Source organism: Cervus elaphus, chromosome 19 (genome assembly GCF_910594005.1).
Source record: "Cervus elaphus chromosome 19, mCerEla1.1, whole genome shotgun sequence".
Taxonomy (NCBI): Eukaryota; Metazoa; Chordata; class Mammalia; order Artiodactyla; family Cervidae; genus Cervus; species Cervus elaphus.
In genome coordinates, this window is record NC_057833.1 from 67,177,769 (window position 1) to 67,190,000 (window position 12,232).

The 12,232-nt window shown below is 40.4% G+C and overlaps 1 long non-coding RNA gene across 1 annotated transcript; it reads right to left on the minus strand.

The window, feature by feature from the left end:
• Positions 1-4,876: 4,876 nt before the first annotated feature.
• Positions 4,877-8,883, minus strand: LOC122675814. Its single transcript, XR_006335352.1, has 3 exons — positions 8,567-8,883; positions 7,352-7,460; positions 4,877-5,333 (listed from the first exon to the last, which is right to left on the minus strand). It is a non-coding gene; the product is annotated as an uncharacterized LOC122675814 (long non-coding RNA).
• Between the last annotated feature and the right edge of the window lie 3,349 nt (positions 8,884-12,232).

The window sequence follows — 12,232 nt, forward strand, 5'->3', positions numbered from 1 at the left end:
TGTGATGGGATTACGATTTTTTTCTCTGAATTTTATAATTCTAAAATAATTTTTAATGATGATAGCCATGCATCATTGTGTATTGGCATGGGGGAGAGAGAGAGAGAGGATATATAACGGAAAGATAGCTGTTTTGACTGATGATGATATTCTTAGTTGAAGTAAATTTTAGGCAGAATAATTTCCTAAGAGAAAAAAAGCACAAGATACAAGAATAAATTCTGGGATCTTCCATAGCAGGTGAACAAATCTGGACAACATCATAGTTTTGCTATTTTTTCCTTAAAGCAGTGTTCTTGAGAACTTCCTAAAGGGTCTGTTCTTTAGGACAATTGTCTCAAGATGTGTTCCATGAAAAAGAAAAAAAAAAGATTCCAGGGTTATATGACTTCAGGAAGTGACTGTCTGTTGGCAATCCTCTATTTACTTATTTAATATATATTTGTTGAGATCTTACTATGTTCGAGACATTGTCCAAGACACAGAATATTTAAGAAGACTCAGTCTTTGCTTTCCTGGTGTTTATACTGTAGACAAAGAAGGAGAGAGGGTACCCAGGGGTAGGGCCAATGTAGCTGCTATTGACACAGACAGACACCCATTCCCGAGGTGCTAGATCCAGGACTCTGACCCATTCTGTGGTCAAGAAGTATACTTCATTTCTCTTCATTCCATCTTGCCAAACTTTTCTGCATAACATGGTTTGGCATCTCTCTAAACATCCACAGCCCACACCTGGGGAAATTCTGCCCTTTAATAAACCCAGTGATTCAGCTGAAGTTGACCTCCAACTTCTCTAAAATAACTACAAGGAAGCTCTTGTAATTGGACTGTTAGGGACCACAGTGGTTTTTTTTTGTTTTTTTGTTTTTTTTGCATAAGTGAGGTAGAGCAGCTGGGGAAGCCATCTTATTTTCTCTTGGTCCTCCTTCCTTCCTCAAATGACTAGGATCTTGAACATTTATTGCAGAGACCAAACCTTCCTGTGCTACAATGAAAAATAAGACATAAAGAACAAGTTGCAGATGTGACTGAGATACAAGCAATGTGAAATACATTCACCATGTGAGTGGGAGATACTGGAAGTGGCACAGAAGGTACATCTTTGTCTAGGGAAAAGGAGATGGATATGGTGGTAGGAGCGGGGTGCTGGGAGCCTCGGAGTTTGCAGATGGAAGTTGCACTAGACTTGCTTGCATGTGGTTGATGTTTGCACTCAGAACAAAACCCACACTGGCTGTGCATTGTCCAAGGCCATGCAGGAACTGGCCCTTCCTCTCTCGGGATGTCATCTTGTGTTCATTGCTGCTAAGCTCCAACTGCACTGACCTTTCTAGTCTGGGACTTACAAGCAAGGCTCTCTGCGGCCTTGGCCATGCACCCTTACTTCACTCCCTCAGTCTCCTCCTTAATGTCCCCTCCCTGTAAGGTACCCCCTTTCATTCCCCCTAAGAGCACTCCCCTTTTCCTTCTCGGAACCAGGAGGATATGGAGCAATCTATGAGTCTGCATGCTCCCCCATTTCCTGTGCAATTCCTCCCTCAGAGAGTCACCTCATTGGGAGAACATTCTGCTTTGTTCCCACTGGACACTAAAGCTTCACAGGTCCAGCCACAGAAGACTAGGCTCTGAAATATTTGTTGGATGAATGAATGGCTCATTGGCTTTCATCTGGTTGCTGGAAGGATGGAAGGATTGGCATATAATAGGTAGTATGAAATGTTTGGTCACTCATTCTCACTGTTGTTGTTCAGTCACTTGGTCGTGTCCAACTCTTTGCAACCCCATGGACTGCAGCACACCAGGCTTCCCTGTCCTTCACCATCTACCATCACCATTTGAGTTTGCTCAAACTCACATCCATTGAGTCAGTCATGCCATCCAACCATCTTGTCCTCTGTCATACCCTTCTCCTCCTGCCTTCAATTTTCCCAGCATCAGGGTCTTTGCTAACAAATTGGCTCTTCCCATCAGGTGGCCAAAATATTGGAATTTCAGTTTCAGTATCAGTCCTTCCATTGAATATTCAGAGTTGATTTCCTTGAGGATTGACTGGTTTGATCTCCTTGCAGTCCAAGGGAGTCACTTGGAGTCCCACTGGAGAAGAATCTTCTCCAATATCACAGTTAAAAGCATGAATTCTTCAGCATTGAGCTTTCTTTATGGTCCAACTCTCACATCCACATATGACTACTGGAAAAACCATAGCCTTGACTAGATGGACCTTTGTCAGCAATATTCAGTTCAGTTCAGTCACTCTGACTCTTTGCAACCCCATGGACTGCAGCATGCCAGGCTTCCCTATCCATCACCAACTCTGGAGCTTCCTCAAACTCATGCCAATCCAATTGGTGATGCCATCCAACCATCTCATCCTTTGCCATCCCCTTCTCTTCCTGCCCTCAATCTTTCCCAGCATCAGGGTCTTTCAAATGAGTCAGCTCTTCACACCAGGTGGCCAAAGTATTGGAGCTTCAGCTTCAGCATCAGTCCTCCCAATGACTATTCAGGACTGATTTCCTTTACGATGGACTGGTTGGACCTCCTTGCAGTCCAAGGAACTCCCAAGAGTCTTCTCCAACACCACAGTTCAAAAACATCAGTTCTTCAGTGCTCAGCTTCCTTTATAGTCCAACTCTCACATCCATACATGACTACTGGAAAAGCCATAGCTTTGACTAGATGAACCTTTGTTGACAAAGTAATGTCTTTGATTTTTAATATGCCATAGCTTTTCTTTCAAGTCTTTTAAATTCATGGCTGCAGTCACCATCTGCAGTGATTTTGGAGCCCAAGAAAATAAATTCTGACACTGGTTCCATTGTTTCCCCATCTATTTGCCATGAAGTGATGGGACCAGATGCCACGATCTTTGTTTTTGGAATGTTGAGTTTTAAGCCAGCTTTTTCACTCTCTTCTTTCACTTTCATCAGGAGGTTCTTCAGTTCCTCTTTGCTTTCTGCCATAAGGGTGATGTCACCTGCATATCTGAGGTTATTGATATTTCTCCTGGCAATCTTGATTCCAGCTTGTGCTTCATCCAGCCAGGTATTTTGCATGATGTACTCTCCATATCAGTTAAATAAGCAGGGTGACAATATACAGCCTTGATGTACTCCTTTCCCATTTTGGAACCAGTCTGTTGTTCCATGTCTGGTTTAACTGTTGCTTCTTGTCTTGCATACAGATTTCTCACGAGGCAGGTCAGGTGGTCTGGTATTCCTATCTCTTTCAGAATTTTCCACAGTTTGTTGTGATCCACATAGTCAAAAGCTTTGGCATAGTTAATAAAGCAGAAATAGATGTTTTTCTGGAACTCCCTTGCTTTTTCTATGATCCAATGGATGTTGGCAACTTGATCTCTGGTTCCTCTGCCTTTTCTAAATCCAGCTTGAACATCTGGAAGTTCTCAGTTCACAGACTGTTTAATCCTCACTTAGAGAATTGTGAGCATTACTTTGCTAGCATGTGAGATGAGTGCAATTGTGCAGTAGTTTGAATATTCTTTGGCATTGCCTTTCTTTGGGATTGGAATGAAAACTGACCTTTGCTGGTCCTGTGGCCACTGCTGGATTTTCCACATTGACTGGCATATTGAGTGCAGCACTTTCACAGCATCATCTTTTAGGATTTGAAATAGCTTAGCTGGAATTCCATCGCCTTCACTAGTTTGTTCGTAGTGATGCTTCCTAAGGCCCACCTGATTTTGGACTCCAGGATGTCTGGCTCTAGATGAGTTATCTGGGTTAATACCGTCATGGTTATCTGGGTCATTAAGATCTTTTTTGTATAGTTCTTCTGTGTATTCTTGCCACCTCTTCTTAATTTCTGCTTCTGTTAGGTCCATATCATCTCTGTTCTTTATTGTGCCCATCTTTGCATGAAATGTTCCCTTGGTATCTCTAATTTTCTTGAAGAGATCTCTAGTCTTTCCCATTCTATTGTTTTCTTCGGCAATATTAGGTTCTTTGTATTCTTGCCTGGGACTCTAAGAGGATGCTGAAAAACCCCAAGAGAAGAGTCAGAGCTGGTGATGGCTGGTGGCTTCCAGTCCCATCCCTCAGGAAGGTAAGTTTGGCTCAAGCGTGATCAAGAAAAGCCCTGAGCAGAGACACCCAGAGAGTCCTTTAGAATCTGGTAGGGTGAGAAGGAGGAAGGTCTTCCACAGAGCCCAGTAAACTCCATGGAGAAAAATCATTTCACTGTCTCCTTGCATTTCACCATTCTTAGAACCACAATGTGAAAACAAGGAGGAGCCTTGAAGGGACTCTGGTTCAATCTCTCTTTTATTTCAGGTATGGAAACAAAGGCTTGAGAGGTGAAGGGTCCTCCTCCTTACCACCTGAGTTCAGGACCATGAACTTCCTTGAACCCTGAGATTTCAGGTCCCAGGGACACACCAGGGACACACTCTTTGCTTCTTGGGGTCTAGACACATCTAAAAGTTCTTTCTTAGACACAAATTGTGCTCAAACCTGTTGCAATATGTCAGTTTCAGTGTTATATCTTAAAAATAAAGAAAGACTTTTTCACACCTCACGACAACCACTTTTGATCTGCCAAACAGGAATATTTTAGAGTTTAGGGGACATTTCCTGGGCAGATCTCCATGTGCATACAGAGAGATGAAGTTGTTCTACTTTCATATTTCCTGGCAAGACTGGGGGACAAAAGCCACCCCTTAGTTTAATTCTAAAGGCTAGAAGGAAGTCAGTTTTAAGGTTAAGAAAGCTTCTTTGATTAACAGAAATGGAATGAACTCCAATGGTTTCCTTTTAGAAATCACGATATTATGCAATTGTAGAATGGCCAGTGTAATTTGATTAAACAAACAGTAAAACAAAACAAAACAAAAAAAAAGGGAAAGCCAGGAGGACATGGTTTTATGCCAAATTTGAGTCAATGAGGGTGTGTCCTGCTTTAAAGTCTTATGCGGTGTTTCAATTCTCCAAAGTTCACCACTTGAATGATGCTGCTTGTTTTAGGTTTACTACTGGCTCATTGATGAATAAAGCTTTCCACGAACCTTTCATTAGTTCTGTTGCTTGTTTCCAACTTCCAGCATCATCCAAGCCCTTGTCTGCCGTTTTCATCATCTACCAACACACCTTCAAGGAGAAGTCTTTATGTTCACTTCTTTGAAAGGAAGCTTTGTCCAGAGTTGACACTGGATAGTTCTGCATATTCTTCATGTTTTGTTTCCTGAGATCCAAATGTCTGTAATTCTCTTCTTAACCTCAAACTCCTGGACTGAGCAGGCATCTCAGAAGGATTTGCCAGCTCTTCTAAATCTTAGAATGTGGCTGGCACAATAGAAGATAGTCAATAAATATCTGTTGAGTGAAAACATTTGAATGTCAGTTAATGGGGTGAATGACCTTGGTCATTGTAATCTGCCACCTCCCATAATACTAGGATCTTGAATCCACAATTCTTTTTTTAAAGCTTCCCTTAAGATATTAAATTGAATGTATTTTTAAATGAAGAAGAAATATCTTCTTTTTCACTTTCACATTCAATTATTTACCTTGATCCTCATGGAGGATACAAAATGAAATAAACATGGAATTTTGTGGAGGTTTATGATTCCATAATAAGTGGAAGTCAGTTTTTAGTTCCTGCTCACTCTGTAATTCTTTTTTCCAGATCCAAGTTGCAGAAAAATATTCTAAGATATCTCCAATTCAAATATGCTTCTAAAAACATGTGTTTTTTTAAATAATATAGTAGTTATGTATTTTTTTAGAGGAGAAATTTGAATTTGTATTTCTAGAAGTTACTTTCAAAAAAGATATTGGAAAGAAATAACATTTTAGAAAAATCAAAACAACTCACACAAGTTTAGTATTTTTCAGATATTATTATATTTTGGGCTGTATAAAGACCAAATCCATAATCTATATGAAGAATGTTTTGTAAACACCATATTTTGTTAAGATTTACTTTCTGATAAATAAAATTCTTTAAAAATGATCTCTTCCTCCTGATTTTCAAGTGATGAATACTGAAGAAGACAGGTAACTTGATTGTGTAGAGCACTGTGGAGTCAGAAGCCTGCTTTAGAATTCTGGCGTCCCCATTTAGTAGGAAGGAGTGTAGCCACAAGTAGTTTTTTTTATTCTGAGTATCCCTTGCTTTTTTCCCATCTGTAAAGTGGGACCAACAGTCCATCTAAGTAAAAAATTGTTGAGAGTAAATGACTTAATATACATTAAACACTTAGAGATGTACTTTGCACAAAGTAAGTGCTCATTTAACTTAGTGAAATTTTGGCAAATCTGAAAGAAACCCAGTGGAAAAAATAAAGCCACTCATTTTCCACCACTCACAGAACCAACTAAATAGCATTTGACTTTCAGTCCTTCCCTATCCATTTTATAACCTGTTTGAAAGCATACAATTCATGAAAATTCTCATGCCTTTGTTCCACTTAACATGTCACCATCACTTATTTATACTATTTAAATTATTTGTAAGCATTTTGTGTCCCTTCCATAATTTTCTTAATTATTTCCTTATTGTTGAGTACTTAGGATGTTTCCCCTAAGTATTCCCCTAATATCAAAACACACTGAAAAAAAAAAAAAAACTTGAACTTAGTTTTATCCTTATTATATAGAGCTATCTTTAAACTATAGAGCCGTTTAATGTTCTCTGTTAGTAAAGTAACATGCATTTTTGAAAACCTTACAAAACATGATGTATTAGACACAGGATTACTGAGACATGGTGGAAATGAAGCCTTTTATCTCTGTGTTGGGAAATACATGTTTCCTATGAGAAACAGCAGTAGAGTAAAATTTATTGAGCACCTTATATGTTCTTGCCCCAGAACCTATCTCAAATGCTTTACATGTATTAACTTGAACCTTGTAGCCATCTTAAGAATGGTGGCTATTTCCATTTAGCAGATGAAAACACGGAGGCACTGGAAGTTTAAATCACTTGTCTATGGGCACCACTCTAACAATTTGCAGACATGGGATTCCAACCCAGGAAATCTACCTCCAGAAATTGCATTCCCAGCCACTTAATCTTTTAATGTAGGGGTTTTATTCTGGATATTTAATCAAGAACTCTACTGCTGTTTCCCTTCCATTATTCTTTACCAGGAAGAAAAATAGGTCAAGGATATTTTGGTAAACTGATACTTTTTCTGAATATAGGGACCAAAGCTTAGACAAGCTTTCACATAATGAATTATTTAGGCATTTGGTTTTCTGAACTCTAATTTAGTACTGGATCAAAATATCAGTGGTTTCTTCCCATCTTATTTTAAATTGGGTTATGGTATAACTTTGAGAAAATGACTACATTGTTTTCAAATAAGCATTTCTCTTTTTTTACTGACCATGATCTTGTATTTCACAGAAGTGTACATCTCCTGTAAGGAATGTGTGCAGCTGGGAAAACCAGAGATTGGAGTGTCTTTTCTGTGCAGTCCTTATCCAATCAGCCACCTGAAAAATTTTGAACAACACATTTTCCATTTTTCTGTCTCCTCCAAATTGCACAATGAATAGCTCATAACCCAACATCTGCATATACTCTTGGGGGTTATATGAGAGTTGTTTGGGGAGAGAAACCACACGCACAGATATATTCAAAAGGTGTTTCCTGGGGGAAAGGAGTCTGTTTTTCATTCTTAGTTTTTCATATAGGACTTGACTCCTCCCAGAACAGAGAGCCCTTGTGGGTTTGAAAATAAAGTCACAGAGAATTTTCAAAAGACAAAATGAAACAGAAAACTAGGAAATGACACTGCAGAGGATCTTGTTCTCTTCTTTTAATGCGAAGTCTTTCTTGAACTTGAGTGTTTCTGGGTGAAGTGTATGATATTCTACTCAATTTGCTTCATGATTCAGCCTCATAAAACGTGGTTCTTGCCCTGGAGGATGCTGGCTTTTTCTCGTTCTTTTCATTATTCTTCCGATTGCACCATTTTGAGACACAGGGCTCTCTCTTTGTCCTTCCCCAAATTTTCAAGGAATGGAATGACAGACGTTCTTACAACTATGACTCCAATTACAGATTATTTAGAATTTAGAAAGGAATCCAAATGAATATCTCCAGATAGTTTATTTTATTCTTAAAAGGGCATATGTTTTGTTTATTGAAAAGACTAGAAAATGCTGGGACATTTCATTTTAGAAGTCATCTCTTGAAAAAATGTGCAGACTTAAGCTAAATGTACAGTCCTAGCTTTTAGGAGCACTTCCTTCCTCAAATTGAACTTTTTGCCTATGTGCTCCAATTTTATTTTTTTAGGTTTGTTTAAATAGACAAGAATCACCCATACTTAAACAGCGATCTGAAGGACAGATCTTGTTACCGTACTTACAAAAGGCAGTCATAATTTTGCAAGGTAATAAGACACGGGGGAAAAACAATCACTTTGAATTCATTTGCAAGTGAAAGGAGAACAAACTGACTTGACAAGTCCTCGCATGACATCCGAAAAGCGGAAATGAGGGTTAATTCTGAAATGCTGAACCCCAGCAAGGCTCTCTAAGATTTGGTTTCGGTTCCTCACTGTTCCCTGCACAGCCCGGTTTGGGATGCATACCGGGCCGAAGCTGCTGGGTGCTGAAGAGACCATGCCAAGCGCCCTGCTCCTCGCACGGGAGGGCCTGGGGTTCCCGCCGCCGAGCTGCAGGGGTTTCCACACAATTCGTTTCTGTTCGCAGAGCTACACCAGGTGCTGCGAGGGGTCCAGGCTACTCCGGCGTCTCCCCTTACCCAGTGGCCAGATCTCCCTTTAGGCTTCCCCACTCCTTTTAGGTCTTCTTCTTCGGCTTTATGCAGATCCATGTCTTCTGGGCACGGTTTCCAGACGCTTATCCCATTCACCCCAAAGCGATGTTTCTGACCGTCTCCAGTCCACGCTCCGACGGTCATGTTTGGAAAGCACTTTCAGGATTAGCGCTTCCGGGCCAATTGAGAAGCACCGTTTGCCTCGAGCGTCACCACCTGGTAGAAATGGGAACGACCTCTGCTTGTTGCTGAGGATCAAAATGGAAAATGACTGAGGTGGCATTTCTTGTTTCTGTATTCTAAACATGGAAAAAAACCAAGATCATGGCACCTGGTCCCATCACTTCATGGCGAGTAGAAGGGGAAAATGTAGAAGCAGGGACAGATTCACTGCTGACAATGACTGCAGCCATGAAATTAAAATACGTTTATTCTTGGAAGGAAAGCTATGACAAACCCAGACAGCATATTAAAAAGCAGAGCCATCACTTTGCCTATAAAGGTTCATGTAGTCAAAGCTATGGCTTTTCCAGGAGTCATGTATGGATGTGAGAACTGCACTGTTAAGAAGGCTGAGCACCAAAGAATTTGCTTTCAAACTGTGGTGCTAGAGAAGACTCTTGAGAGTCCCTTGGACTACAAGACTGTATCAATCCATCCAAAAGGAAATCAACCCTGAATGTTCATCAGAACGACTAATGCTGAAGCTGAAGCTCCAATCCTTTGGACACCTGATGTGAAGAGCCAACTCTTTGGAAAAAACTCTGATGCTGGGAAAGATTGAGGGCAGGAGGAGAAGGGGATGACAGAGGATGAGATGGTTGGATGACATCATCGATCCAATGGACATGAGCTTGAGCAAGCTCCAGGAGATAGTGAAGGACAGGGAAGCCTGACATGCTGCAGTCCATGGGGTCACAAAAAGTTAGACACGACTAAGCAACTGAACAACAACAAATTTACAAGATATTAAGAGTGCGAGTTAAGAAATGATTTACTGGAGACTTCTCTGGTGGTTCAGTGGTTAAAAATACAGCCTTCCATTGCAGAGGGCACAGGGTTGACTGCTAAGATCTAAGATCCTGCATGCTGCATGTCATGGCCAAAAAAGAAAGGAATGTTTTACTGATAGAAGTTTGTGACCAAAATGCATTTAAATGTCTAAAAAGATGCATTAAACTTAGGGACGTTCTCAACATTAGTCCTAATTGGCATTGTCAGGCAACATAATAGATATCCAGGCAGTTGGAGTGGGGACAGGCCTGCAGAAAATCTAGCTGGGCTCTCTCTCTGGGTGGGGGACTAGGACTGGATTAGACTCAGGGGGGAGTTCTAAACCTGCCTCTGACAGCCTCATTATGAAACCTGGGTAAATCATTTCACATCCGTGAGCTTTCTCCTTTGCTTAACAAATGTGTAAAGAGAATCAGCTAAGTGCTGGACACCAGATGGGGTAGTGTGTTGAGATAATAGGTGATAGGAGGTTGAGCTTATCTTGAGGGGTTCACAGTCAAGGCTGACTTTTGAAAAATTACATGAAATTTCAAAATAAAAGTATAAGCAAATTTAAAAGGAAAATATCTAAAATACCTAAAAGAAGATAAATTATAGAGGCCTCTTAAGCTCTTGAAGACCCTGCATCTGCTCGTAGAAGTTTAGTGCCCTTTAAGCAGATGATCCTTACCAATTGAAAAAAAAATTAGATTGGAGAAAGCACTACTTTGAAAAGACACATGCACCTGAATATTCATAGCAGCACTATTTTTAGCAACCAAGATGTGGAAGCAGCCTAAGTGCCCACTGACAGATGAATGGATAAAGATGTGGTGTGTATACACACACACACGGACATACACACACAATGGAATATTACTCAGCCATAAAAAAGAATGCATATGCTTAGTCACTTCAGCCAGGTCTGACTCTTTGCGACCCTGTAGACTGTGGTCCATCAGGCTCCTCTGTCCATGGGATTCTCCAGGCAAGACTACTGAAGTGGGTTGCTGTGTCCTCCTCCATAGAATCTTCCCAACCCAGGAATCAAACCTGTGTCTCTTATGTCTCCTGCATTGGCAGGCATGTTCTTTACCACTGGCGCCACCTGGGGAGCCCTAAAAAAAAGGTGACATAATGCTAGTTTCAGCACCATGGATGGACCTAGAGATTACCATACTAAGTGAAGTAAGTTAGACAGAGAAAGACAAATACCACATGAAACCACTTATATGTGGAATCTAAAACGTGACACGAATGAACAGACACAGACTCACAGACATAGAAAGCAAACTTATGGTTATCAAAGGAGAAAGAGGGTGAAGAGAGATAAAGTTAGAGTTAGGGATAATGAAAATGTTAGTTGCTCACTCTTTGAGACCCCATGGACTGTAACCTACCACGTGCCTCTCTCCAAGGGATTTCCTGGCAAGAATACTGGAGTGGGTAGCCACTCCCTTCTCCAGGAGTCTTCCCAACCCAGGGATTGAGCCTGGGTTTACTGCATTGCAGACAGATTTTTTACTGTCTGAGCCGTCAGGGAAGGCCAAGATACACACTACTATACTCTTTGTTGTTCAGTCGCTAAGTTGTGTCCAACTCTTTGCAATCCCATGGACTTCAGGGTGCCAGACTTCCCTGTCCTTCACTGTCTCCTGGAGTTTGCTCAAACTCGTGTCCATTGAGTTGGGGATGATATCCAACCATCTCATCCTCTGTGGCCCCCTTCTCTTCCTGCCTTCAATCTTTCTCAGCATCAGAGTGATTTCATGACTGCAGTCTCCAACACTATTATATATAAAACAGGCAAACAACAAGGACCTGCTGTTTGCTACAGAAAACCATACTCCTCTTTATCTGGCAATAATCTGGAAAAGAATGTAAAAAAATAATATACATACATATGCTATAAGTATATATAAAACTGAATTACGTTGCTATATACTTGAAACTAACACAACATCATAAATTAACTATACTTCAATAAAAATAAAATAGTAACACACACAGAGAAGTGAGAAACTTGTATATTAAATCTGCATTATATCTGTCTTTGAATATATCTGTTTTTCCCAGATTGGATGGAGAAAACAAAATTAAAGATCCAAGGGCTGAATTGCCATTTTTCAAAGATCGTTTTTGATATGTGTTAGGATAAAGAAACCAGAAACTCCAGTTTTAAAAGGAGAAGTGGGAACATTTTAATATGCAGCCCTGGCCTTGGAATGGGGATATAAATTCTTTTTCAAGTGACAGCTTTGACTGAACTCTGAAACTCGTATGATCCCACCAACGTGACCTAAAGCACTGTAGGTGACAGAAATCTTGTCTTGTTTTAGGAGAACGGCAAAAGACAAAGCCTTATGTTTTTCCTTTACCTATGACTTGCTGACAGCTGTCAAATTTATTATTATTTTTACTCTAGATTTGGAAATAGAGGCTTCCCTTTGAACAGCTTGAGGCCAGGACATTTTATTGGTGTTGG